This window comes from Bactrocera oleae, chromosome 3 (genome assembly GCF_042242935.1).
Source record: "Bactrocera oleae isolate idBacOlea1 chromosome 3, idBacOlea1, whole genome shotgun sequence".
In the NCBI taxonomy this organism is placed as follows: domain Eukaryota; kingdom Metazoa; phylum Arthropoda; class Insecta; order Diptera; family Tephritidae; genus Bactrocera; species Bactrocera oleae.
The window spans coordinates 44,381,644-44,395,073 of record NC_091537.1 but is presented as its reverse complement, the minus strand read 5'-3'; the positions used below and the strand labels follow the sequence as shown (position 1 = coordinate 44,395,073).

The following is a 13,430-nucleotide window of genomic DNA, read 5'->3' as shown; positions in this document are numbered from 1 at the left end:
GTCCAATAGGATGCAGGAAGCCTTCAAAATTGTTTGGTAAAATATGGAGAGGGCGACAACGGATCAAGCCCGTCATTATAACCTTAGACGCAGAAAATGGACCCCCGCGATCGGAGAATTAGTCCTCGCGAAAGAGCATCACCTCTCTAAAGCCACTGAGGGTTTCGCCGCAAAGTTAGCCCCGAAATACGATAGCTCTTATCAAATTCTCAGATATATCTCACCAGTAATCGTCCAACTTCGAAAAATTGACGGTGGAAAGAAGAAAACGGTGAACATCAGTGAATTGAAACCATACCACACAGCCGTAACAGTTTAAAACAAAAAAAATAAAAATAAAATAATAATAATACTTAAATGAGCAAATTTGGGGACCAATCGAGACGGTCACATTCATTGGACCCGCGAGCTCTCAGCAAGACACAACATACAGGCCGTTTCAGGAGCAAAGTAAACTGCGAATATGACCAATGACGCAGAAATAGTAGAGTCACCGACTTTGTCACAACCATGCGGGAGAAGCGTCGTGGTAGCACGTATCGGGCGGACATCGTCACCACAGGACCTAAAACGTAAGTCATCGTAAGTTGCTTAGCACCGCCAGAGCGCGACAGAGTAGAATACGCTATCGTATAAAGCTATTCAACGGAAGCGCGGAAAGGCGGATGACGTTACTGCGGTAAGGAGTGAATGTCTCGCAGTGAGTCGATCCTCTGGCAGGAATTTCACTCCTTAGCGTGCAAAGGCTGGAAGTCACGCGTGAAGTGGATAGTGAGTCGATCCTCTGACCTGCTCCACGTTTGGCATCGCGGCCGCGGCCACTGCCCTCCGTAATTCCGCGTGATAGTGACGCGCTAACGGGCCACGTAAACCGCTACTCTGTCATAGCGCTATCATCGGGTGACGCCACTACAACGCGGAAGACACCATTTTGTAATTGGAAATTGAATAAAGTATGATTTGTAAGAAGAGCCCCAAATTTACAAATTTATTGTAACGAACCCTGGACACGGCGAGTATACCTCAGCAAATCACAAGAAGCAGGGGCAGTAAAAAGCTTCGCTACAATACATATACCCACATAGCAACATATAACGAATAAAAAGAGATAGAAAGGACAATATTCTCAAGAAACAAAAAAAAAAATAAAAGAATTTCTTACCTATATGCCAAATCTCACATCATATACATATTTACATATTTTGCACATAACATATACCTAAATATTTAGCAACTCATAATTTTGAGCGCTTGCAAATATATATTCTTATTATTCTTAGCATATTTTACCTACAAAAAAACAAGAGAAGAGAGAGAAAGGTAAAGGAAATCAAAAATTTTAAACATATACAATATACGTACATTATCTTACTCTCATACATACGTACATACCTATTTACTTTATATACCGAGAGTGCACTTTTACGAATCGTAGTGCACATACGATTACTTTGTTTCTAATTACGTTTATGCGCTCTTTCTTAACTGAGAAACAACGTCCGCTCGCTTATATACGTACTTATACAAGTACGGGACATATTATTATACCCTACTAGGGTACCACTAAAAGTTAAAGAACTTCAAAAAGCGCATTAAAAAAACAACATTTTAAACGGTTCGGTAGAGAAAAAACGAATTCTTAACAAAAAAAAAATAATTATTTATATTTCTATAAATAAAGAAATAACAATAATAAAAAATTATAAACAATATTTTATACATTGCTTCTATACAATTTAATTTTATATATTCCAATGTGAAAATTGGCACATACTCGGCAATACCGTTTGTTGTTTGGCAAACAAAAAACAAGCAGGATTGCGTACAAAAATACAATTCTATAATATTCTTTATATTCAAAGTTCATATAGGCACAAATCCGGCAATACCTCTTGTTTCTTGGCAACCAAAAAACAAGTAGGATTGCATACATATGTATAAAGTACATTGACCTCTTATGTGAACTCTCATTGACGCATAATAATTCGCTTATAGGTATACCCTGTAACGCATACGAACACAAAAAAGATATAACAAAATAGATATTACAATTTTTGAATATTTATTGAAATAAACAATACAATCGAGAAAAATAATAAATAAATACCGTTACAACAGAACACGCTATCTTATTTAATCGGATTAAAAAAAAAAATAAATAAAATAAACCGTTTTACTTATTCTCTTAATTATATAAAAGAGATTACGCGTTACAATTACGAATTTCGCTTGAATTTAATCAGTTTACACTGAGAGAAACCATTTCAATAATTGAACTTTTTTAAATGAACGCAGATGCTAAAGATTCTAAATCTACACAGCTATTAAAAGTACCAAAAATGATTTCGGGCGAAAAAGTCCATGTACACCTGCAGAAGCTACACGCTCAAAGCAAGGTGCTACAAAACAAAAAAGGGGGAAAGACATTACAATAAATTCATTGCTGAGAGTGACAGTTTAGTAAGATACTGCATTTGATTTTCATCTTCTCCGATTTAAGATAATTCTGAATCGGCATAAGAAATCAAAAAGGAAAATCTCGACAATTTTTGGATATGTCTCCAAGCTTCATATGACGTCATAGTAGAATCTGACGAATCAGATCTACCAGAAAATTTCAAATCTTCGGCTTACGCAAAATACGAGAACTGCTTAGACCAATTCGAAGAAACTAAAGCAATGATTTCCGATCAGCTAAAGCTAATAAAAGCAATTGAATCTACTCCACATCAGCGAGTAGACCTGCCACAAGTACAAAGTCAAGAGGCAAGTTCAGGCATCCATCTCAAGGTGCCCGCATATGACACAGAAATATTTCTTGGTGGTTATGAACAATGGCCGTCCTTCCGGGACATGTTTACAGCCGTTTACATGAACCACCCAAATTATCAATGCACAAAAATTGTATCACCTCCGATACAAAACAGAAGGTCAAACAGGCGTGATAGTAAGACAGTTCGCACTAAATGACGATATTTTCAATTTGGCTGGGCTCTTAAATCTACAAGTAGATATAAAAATGAGATATTATTGGTCGATAAGCAAGTAACGATACTAATGAACTTGCCTAAGATTCGAAAGGAAACAAGTGAAGAGTTTATAAAACTGCAATCCACTGTTTCTAATTGCTTGTCGGTTCTATCGACACAAAATATTCCCACAGACAGCTGGGACCCAATACTGGTAAATATATGCACCGCCGCTTTACCAGAAAAATCGTTACTTTTGTGGGAGCAATCGCTCTCATCTCGAAAAAAATGCCCAACGTGGAAACAGATGAAAGACTTTTTAATAGCCCAATACGAAATCGCAGAAAAGGTAGATAAAAAAATGGTCTGAACGAAAACCGTTCAACACGACCTAAATAGAAGCTTCCACAGACCACAAGCCAGTAGCAACAACAATTTAAATAGATATCAAACGTTCATATCCGAACAGTACAAACAAACGTCATGCGAACTATGTACAGGGGGGAAAAAGCTCAAATCTTGCTATTCAAAAAATTGAATACTATCGACCGAAACAATTTTGTAAAAACAAAAAGACGCATACACTTAAAGAGTGCGAAAGCAAATTTAATTGCGTTTATTGTCATAAACAACATCATTCTATGCTTCATTATAACAATTTTTCCAGCTCACAACCAAACAGCGCAAATATGAAAAGAGCCACGGGTTTAGTTGCAACAGCAAATCCAGATCAAAGGCATTAAAAACTCACACGCTACACAGCGAAAACCAAAGTACTACTACCCACAGAAGTCGACCCCATCGAACACCGAGGAGAACTGTTTAAACTTAGAGCCTTAATAGACCAAGGATCACAACGATCTTTCACAGCGTGTAGGGCACAAAATAGGCTACAACTGCCAACAAAACAAGCCAACATTGAAATTACAGGAATGGGTGGAAGAGTAGTTCAAAACTCTAATAAAATCTGCCCCATTACCCTAATTCCCCCAAAGCGGATAATTTAAGCAGAAGCTATAGTTTTACCGCAATTAAAAAATATGCAAATATGCTTTCAAGCTATCATATAAATAGCAAACATTGGGAAAAGGTTTCACACCTTAAATTAGCAAATCCCAACTGCAACACCCCTGCTCAAATAGACATGCTATTAGGCAGCGATCTCATACCTCAGACAAACACACTATTGGCACAACATACCATTTCGGTTGGAACCTAAGTAGACTAGTTACAGAATCAGTTACCACCATGACCACTCAAGTTGAGGAAATCTCAAATGAATACCTCAATTCACAATTGAAAAAATTTAGAGACCATAAGACAAGCGACGACGGTGGCGCCACAATGCAACTGTTGGTGGAAGCGAGTAAGGGAAGTACGCGTAAACCCCGAGAAGTACGCGGACAACATGGAAAAGGATGGTCATCTCTATCGCCACATTGTGTCGATCCCAGGATGAAGAGGCTGTACCCAGGAAGCTATGTGTATCTAAACCCCTCCGCCTAAGAATACTGCAAGAGAACTACGATATACCTAGCGCCGGACATATGGGTATACCCCGGACAGTAACCCGCCAGGGATGTTCCGCGACATTAGCCCTTACATACGCCAGTGTGAGTCTCGCCAGAAATACAAGGAAAGACAGCAAAAACCAGCAGGGAAGATGCTTTCGCAGGTGGCATAAAAACCGTTTGCCACAGTTTGCACTGACTTCATGGGGCCCTTACCGCGATCCACGCATGGTAATACTATGTTACTAGTCTTCTTCGACCGCTTCAGCAAGTGGGTAGAATTGGTCCCCATGAGGCGCGCTACAGCAGAAGGACTTCATCGTGCATTTAGAGAACGTATTCTCGCAAGATTTGGCGTCCCGAAAACTCTTATTTCGGGCAACAGCGTTCAATTTACTAGTACGCTATGGCAACACTACCTAAAGAAACTAGGAGTACGCCAGCAATTCACCGCACCTTAAGTACCTCAAGAGAATCCGACGGAACGAGTCTCTTCGGAAAATTAAACGAACTCTAGCACAACTCAGTAGAGCCTGATACCAGCGATTGGACGATTTTCTTCCAGAGATAGGAGTGTGAGAACTAAATATCCATACGGAATTTAGCCCACACAACGTATGAAAACGCACCCTGTTAAAAAAATACAACATAGCAAGGGTATACAAGAAGAAGGAAAACGAAACATAGCAAGCGCTTATACACGATACGATAAAACTACGCCACGTAAACCACACAACAAGTATTGGGCTGCAATGGAAAAACAACGCCACTTCTAGCAACACACGCAGTCCTAAAGCAACATGTTGCGAAAGTGCGAACAAGCAACACACGGCTTGGCGGAAAGCAAGCAGGCCCATCCGCAGGCAATCAGCACAGGACTGTAACAGCGATCACACGCGTGACACTAGACTCAGCAGTGAGTCGATCCTCTGGCTAGTCTTAGTGTCTTAAGTTGTGAACGCCGTTCGTTAAGGGTGGGCTCGGTAGTGAGTTGATCCTCTGACCGACTCAACCCTTAACTTTCGGTCGCCAGCACGTTATTTTTAAACAGCTATACACGAGCGCCGGCAGAAACATCAACGTCCGAGCCGCAACGCATGCAGCAAGACAACATCATTTAAGCCTACACGAGCGCCGACAGAAACATCCGGGCATCGTCGTCGTAGCACACACGAGCGCCAATTCACGCAGAGATAGAATCGCCGTCCAAGCCATCAACACCACAGGACGCAAACGTAAGTCATCCTAAGTCGCTTAGCACCCCCAGAGCGCGGCAGAGTAGAATACGCTATCGTATAGTAGATATTCAAAGGGAGCGCGGAGAGGCGGTAAGGAGTGGATGCCTCGCAGTGAGTCGATCCTCTACCAGTCATTTCACTCTTAACCGTACGAAGGCTGGAAGTCACGCGTGAAATGGGTAGTGAGTCGATCCTCTGACCTGCTTCACGCTTAGCATCTCGGCCGCTTCCACTGCCCTCCGTAATTCTAAGTGATAGTGACGCGCTAACGGGCCACGCAAACCGCTACTCTGCCATAGCGCTATCTTCGGGTGACGCCACTACAACGCGGAAGACACCATTGTGTACAGTAAAGTAAAAGAGAAATGGTGGATGTATGGTAATTTTTTAATAAAATATGATTTGTAAAAGACCCCATCGTTTACAAATTTATTGTAACGAACCCTGTTTACGTCGAGTATACCTCAGCAAATCACAAGAAGCAGGGACAGCAAAAAAAAATCTTCGTTTCGACATTTCATAAAGTAATATTTATTCGGATATATTTATGCTTCAAATACACAAGATTATCTTATGTTTCACTTTGATATTGAATGAAAGTAATGAGCTACAGAATTCAACAAAACTCGATACATTCAATGTAGAAATAGAACGGACAGGGATAGGTGGTATTTTTGTTCCGTTTATTGATAAATTTTTTTTTTTTAGTTTCTATGGCCAAGACGGCCGGGACGCTTAACTCGATATCCAGACTGTCCCGACAAAACCGGGACGAATGGTCAGCTAAGGCTAAACCCTCTTAATTTGCATATTCTGACTCACTGTGTGGTTTGCAGTTTCATCAAGGTGTCGGGCCATACTTCTTTTTATAAAATGGTGTAACAGTAACTGTCAATGTTTCATTCGTTATTTAAAGATGCTAAATAAGTTTTTTACACAGAACTGCGCCGAAGACGTATTCCTTTCAAAAGCGGTCGGTTATTGCGGAGATCCAACGAAAATTTTAAAACAAATTAATATCTAGAAACTCCACTTTCCGCTGGCACCCAAGGCCACCTGACCTGACTGCACCAGACTTTTTTTATGGGGTTATGTCAAGCAAGAGGTGCATAAAACAAATCCCAGAAAACTGGCTGAGCTGAGGCAGTCCATTAAATCAATAATTGAGGCAATCCCGACTTCAACCTTTCACGCCCCAATAAAAACTGTCTGACTAAGCATGGAGGTCATTTGAAAAGTAACAAATTATGTAATATAAATTAAAATCAATTAGCTATACAATAAAAAAATAAATGCATTACCCATTGATCAAAAATAAAAATGGTATTACGGTTTGCTTTTGTAGCACGATTCGTGAGCCACCATGTAGAAGACCCAGCGAAGGCAAAGTATTCAGAGAAGCGACGCGCTGCCATTCCATTGATTGTGCGAAAGCTGTCTTGCTAAACTTTTAGTTGGAAGTGCCAGCAGTGGCAACTAAGAAATAAAGGTCATCTGAAGAGCCTGAGCCATCAGCCAAATGACTAAAGACTAAGAACGGGACGTTCGCAAAATCATTTGCTGATGTGGCCCGGAACCACATTATAATTGGTGTGCTGGATGATGGAGATCCCGAAGAAAAAATCCCTAGAGCCTAGAGAATGGAAATGAGGCGAGTGTGGCGTTGGAAGTGGTATTAAGCAATCTCGGTCCAACCGTCATGTACGGATGTCGGATGGAACTAGGGCCAAACTAAGCCGATAGTTGTTACGACGAGAGATCGGTCCAGCTACATAAGGCCGCAATAGTCAAGGTAGGCGAGGTCTACCTCGGAGCCAGGCTAGTAGCGGTAGACAAGAAGGATATACCATCACGACTAAACGCTAGGATATGGATCCCGGCTATAGTAATCAAGATATCACAGCAGTAACCTGGGAGACGAGCAGCAGCAAATACCGGCTGGCATACATGCCGTATAATGAAGTAGAGGTACCATCGCAGCTGTTGAGCTAGTACGAGACGGTGAAGCATCCAGGTGATTGACTTTACTTGGTTGCGACTCCAATGCACACCACACGTTATAGGATAGCATGGATATCAGCGAAAGAGGTGAGTTTGCTTTTTAACTACCTACTTGGTACTAGGCTGTTATGTAATATGCTAACATTTATAACGAGAAACCGGAGAAGTATTAGTATTAGATGTTACACTCATGTCGGAATAATTGAATTAACCCAATGGAGAGTTCTTTAACTGCACTCCTTTTCGCACTACCGCTGCATTGAATGCATAATTGAAGAGAATTGGCAGATGCACCTGCAGGAGCTAAAAAAGCGTGTTCCTATGATTCCGTCTTTTCAACAAAGAAACAAAGGGGTCCTAGACATCCTTGTTAAACAGCTCACAGATTCTTGTCAACTATCACTAGAGGTTGCTTGTCCAATTACACGTAGTAAGAGAATAATTAGTCCCCCTCGTTGTCTCCCGTACTTAAGAACTTACAGAAAGATTGCAGCAAGCAATTTAATTTAGCCAAATTATCCCAAGAAGAAGAGAAGGGGGATAACTATTACAACCTTTTAATAACATATAAAAACGAGGCACGGAAAGCAAATAGGAATTCTTGGAAATATTTTTGTAATGATATGAAGAATAACACAATGTTGGTGGATCTGGAAAAGAAAGGGGTACATGTTGTGGCCGACGGTGACGATGTGGCAGTTTCGGTAAGTGAAAAATTCCCGAAAACCCTCGCTATACTTATGCAGACAATATATTAATCGATAGGCCGTATCATGCGGACAGAACCTGAATGCTAGCAAGAAGGAGCTAGTACTCTTTACTAAAAACACAGTATTCTAGAAATCATGCCGCCCTTAAGAAATGGTATTAGGCTAGCGATACAGCTACAGCACTTTACGCCTGCAAAAGGTTGGTGGGGATGAAGATTGAAGCCTCGGGTAGCCCACTGGCTCTACACAGCAGTTGTAAGACCGATTATGACTTATGGTATATTGGTGTGATGGCCAATAACGGAAAAGAAATACGCTGTAAAACGTATGGAAAGTATACAAACAGAGCTCAGTGGAGCTCTCCGAACAACGAATTGTAAGCAAGTGGCAACGGACTCAGCTATTAGACTGAGGTAATCCTCTCTACTATTCGCCAGTAGCAATTCGATGATTTATAGAAAGTTCCCGTTCCTTCCCATTACTAAATATTTTTGAAATCAAAGAGAGTTGAATTTAAAGGACGAGGTGGACAAGGTCGCAGGGATGAGCATCTATATGGATGGTTCAAACTAGATAACCGAGTGGGCGGCGGTGTCTTCTCTGCTAAACTAAATGCCAAAATCTCTTTCCGTCATCCAGACCACTGTAGTGTCTTCCAAGTCCACCAACAAGTCTAAATTAGTGAAATAATGCCTAGAGCTATAAGTGGATCTAACATCCGATTTCACGATAAACCTGCAATGGGCTCCAGGACATAGTGATATTCACGGGAACTGTGTAGCAGATGAACTAGCCAGAACAGGCACCACCCTAAAAATAGAGTCCGGAAAAAAAGGAATATATATTCCTCTGAGTATTTGTAGATATAGCAGATAGCGTAGATGTCAACGACAGAGGTGAGACTGTAGAGACCTACAATTGCCTACTAGATACTAAGCTACTATCGTGTAATAAGGGAAGAACGCCAAAGTTTATTACATGACACCGATAAGGAGTACTGGATATCACACTTGTGTCGGAAGTACTATTTGTAGGGTAACCCAAAGGAGAGTCCTCAAAGAACATTCCTTTTCAGATCACCAATATATTGAATGTATAATAGAGGGAAGGGCCGATAGAGGCAGTAACTTCTGGCAGGGGCACATGTAAGAGCTAGAAAAACGTATCCCTATGATCCCATTTCAGCCCAATAGTAAGGAGGATCTTGACTGGTGGTCTCCCAAACTTAAAAGGTTACAGAAAGAATGCAGAAAGCAGTTCAATTTCGCTAAGCAATCCCAAGGCGAGTCAGACTGGGATTAATATTACAACCTTAGGTCATACAAAAAGGAAGTTAGGAGAGCAAAAATTAGTTCTTGGGAATTTTTTTGTAATGATATCGAGAACACAGCGGAAGCGTTTCGACTTAGAAAAATTATGGCACAATCGGTGCATAGTATCGGTTATCTTCAGAAGCCAAACCGCAGTTGGACGGTACCCCGTGAAGAGTCACTTGGACTACTAATGGATGCCCACTTCCCAGGTAGCTCTGAAAGCCATACTGTAGAATATGCTCAAGACAGTGGAGCAGAAATAGATTCGTACGCTGGGCAATAAATAGCTTCAAGCCCGTCAAGTTGCCGGCACCAGACGGTCCGTTCCCAATTACAGCAGTCGCAGAATTACATAGTGGATTGGGTAGTTACCATTTTTAAGGGGGCGCTGCAATTAAACTATATCCCTTCGCTTTGGAGGGAAGTCAAGGTAACTTACATACCTAAGGCAGGCTAAAGCTCGCATACAAGTCCAAAAGACTTCAGACCAGTTAGCCTCTCCTCATTCATTTTAAAAACGTTGTAAAGGCTAATAGAACTGCATATTAGAAAGAAACTAAAACCAGAAAATTTGGTAGATTCGCGTATTCTAAAGTAAAATTCACAGAAACTGTGCTAAGCTCTGTCCAAAAGGGTACACCTCAAGGAGGCATGTTATCCCCACTTCTCTGGATCCTGACAATAAATAAGTTGCTGTTGTATCTAGAAATGCAGGGGGTACATGTTGTAGCCTACACTGTCGATGTGGCGGTTTCGGTTAGAGGTAAATTCCCAAATACTCTCGCAAACCTAATGCAAACGATTTTTGACGAAATAAATCGTTGGGCTGTATCGTGCGGACTAAACCTAAATGCTGGCAAGACAGAGCTAGTATTGTTCACCAGGAAACATAATACTCCAGTCGTGACGACGCCAGTATTAAATGGCAGCAGACAAAGTATTGTCCCTGGTAACTGTAAAGCAGATGAACTAGCCAGAACAGGTACCACTTTACAATTAACCCCTGAAAAAGAGGGAATTTTTATGCCTCTGGCAACTTGCAAACACTTAATCAGCGAACATGCTACAAATCTAGCTGAATCTCGCCTTGAAGACGTATCGAAAGTTGCTAATATAAAACTATTTGTACTGATGAGCTTCATCAGAAGCACAGGTTATTTCAGAGAGGAGGCGATAGAGTGAGGGAACGTTAGTCCCTGGTATCACAATGGGCCTCCTATAGGCCTAGGTGCGTCGTTAGACAGCCACTCTACCTACCTACCTATGACATTCAATATGTGTTAATAAAATATCGAAATTGATTGTAAGCCATCCACGATTTCGTTGAACAATGAATGCTACAATCCTTCGCAACAATTTTTAAATAAATTTTTGCCAACACCTGAATGTATTTCCCCGGTTTTGATCTTTGCAAGTTGCAAGTGTATAAAATGTACGGTTGCACCTGAATTTAGCCTTCCTTACTTGTTTCATTATAAAGTTCAGCCAACATCTGAAGGTATTTTCCCTGTTTTGATCCTCGCATATTGCGAGAGTGTAAAATGTTCAATTATACCCAAATTTAGCCTTTCCTGACTTACTTTTTTTAGTTTCTTTTTAAAGCAGACAAATTTTTCCGAAATTTTCAGTTTTATATATTACTAGCGACCTGCCTCGGCTTTGCACGTGTGCAATGCTGATACTAAAATACTACAGAAAAACTGTGAACGTTGTGTATAAAAACATAGCGGCCGCTCCGGCTTCGCAGGGGTATAAAATATAAAGCCTATGTCACTCACTTAACAAATGATTAAAATCGATCCCGAAGCCTGTGGCCCACTTTGTGTTAACATCACTTTGTGCTAGCATCCCTGGAAATAGCCTGTTCCCACGTGAAGATGACGAAACCCTCATATTATATACATGTAGCCAAAGGTTGGATCTTTTCAGGGAAGCATTTATTTCGTCAGCACGTGTTGCTCGAGTCACAACCGGTAGGATTTGACGGAAATCACCTGAGAACAGAATTGTACATTCACCCATAGGTGAATTTTTTGTTGTGGAAACCGCGCATTATCCTATCCAGTGCTTCCACAGAAATCTTGTTTGACATGGTAGCTTCGCCCCAGACTATTAATGAGCAGTTACGCATCAATTTTCCTGTATTGCTCCATTTAGAAACACTACAGACGCTGTTATTATCATTGGTTGCGATTTTCAGCGGGAGCTTGAATGTAGAGTGTGCGGTTCGGCCTCCTTCCAAAAGCGTAGTGGCAATTCAGGTTGACGCAACAGCTAACGCAATTTTTCCGGTAGATTTCACTGTTTTTAAAAGCAGATTGATTAAAAAAGTTTTTCTTGTACCTCCGGGGTACCATCAAAGAAAAGAAATTTCCGTTCACTTTTCCGTTCTCCTTCGTTCGTTTTCTTACTTTCTTATACTTGATGTCATAACAAAATTTAGATAATTTTGAACGCCATCAGATTTGTTTTGAATTGAATTAGTTATGATTGAGCTGATTTGTGGTTCGTTTCTGTGAGGAACTTTCTTCCGAATGTATATAAAAAAAAGAAAAAAAAACTTGAACAGGGTGTATTAAGTTTGCCACGAAGTTTGTAAGACCTAGAAAGAAATGTCCGAGACCGTATAAAGTATATATATAAATGATCAGAGTGAGGAGTTTAGTCTAATTAGTCATGTCCGTCTATCTAGTCCCTGACAAGATGGTTTCTTGAAATTTGACATGCATTATTGTTCAAGATAATGCTACGATCAACATTACATTATATTATTGTTCATTTAGCATAAAGTTGCTGATCTGACATAAATTACAAGACAGCGCAATCTTCGAACATATTGTTCAAATCGAACTCGCATGTAGCTGACTGATCAAAATCAATATAAATATCATCATATATTGTTTCCATACTAAAAAAGATTAATTCGACTGAAAAGGTTTATGGTTATGCTGGGTAGAAAGAATTATAAGAAATGCATCTGTAAAGGATATTTGTTTAAATGAGCTAAGCCTCCCCCTATATACCCACGACCCGTTAAAAACTTGCGCGCCCTAATTTAACACATCACATCTAGAACCCTCAAGGCATTTCAGCCCACAAGACGACACCACCAATTTGAGAACACCACACACATTGGATCATCGTTTCTTCAATCGTTGATCCACGGGATTGAGCACTACATCACAACAGTTTGATAATAAACAATGCGAAGGTACAACCACCCACGAACCAAACTTTTTTGCCTGGAAACACATGCGCGAGATGTGGGCAGGAAGGACACTACGCTAGAAGGTGCCGTAATCCCAGAAAGATATTTGCTCGGAGTGTGGTCGAGCGAGTGTGCTAACCACAGAATGTTGCGGCCGACGACAGGGAAACGGCCGAGGGTTTCGCCAGGAAAAGGCCCGGCAGACCCACAGAACTCAGCGCCGACCCACCAGTAATTATGCGTCAGGAACGCGGCCGCTTATACGCCTTAATCAAACTTGGCGGAGAACCGGCGGAAGCCGTCATCGACACTGGTGCCTCAAAAAGTTTCGTATCGTCACGATGTGCAGAACGTATGTACACGACCGGGAGTGGTAAGAAGGTAACCGTAGCCATGCAAATACAAATGGCCGACGGTACCACCAGCAAGATTTACGACGCCGTAAAGACCAACATCGAACACGGACAGTCATCGCTCCAA

The 13,430-nt window shown here is 41.0% G+C and overlaps 1 long non-coding RNA gene across 3 annotated transcripts in view; it reads left to right on the top strand.

Annotated features, from left to right (window-relative positions):
* LOC138856146 (uncharacterized) overlaps positions 1-13,430 on the top strand; it is a 43,403-nt gene that overhangs the window by 15,461 nt on the left and 14,512 nt on the right. For 2 of the 3 annotated variants that reach the window (XR_011395205.1, XR_011395204.1), the window contains exons 4-5: positions 6,427-6,602; positions 6,659-7,806. This is a non-coding gene — a long non-coding RNA (uncharacterized lncRNA). The remainder of the gene's footprint in view (positions 1-6,426; positions 6,603-6,658; positions 7,807-13,430) is intronic. The other variant, XR_011395206.1, reaches the window with a different exon arrangement.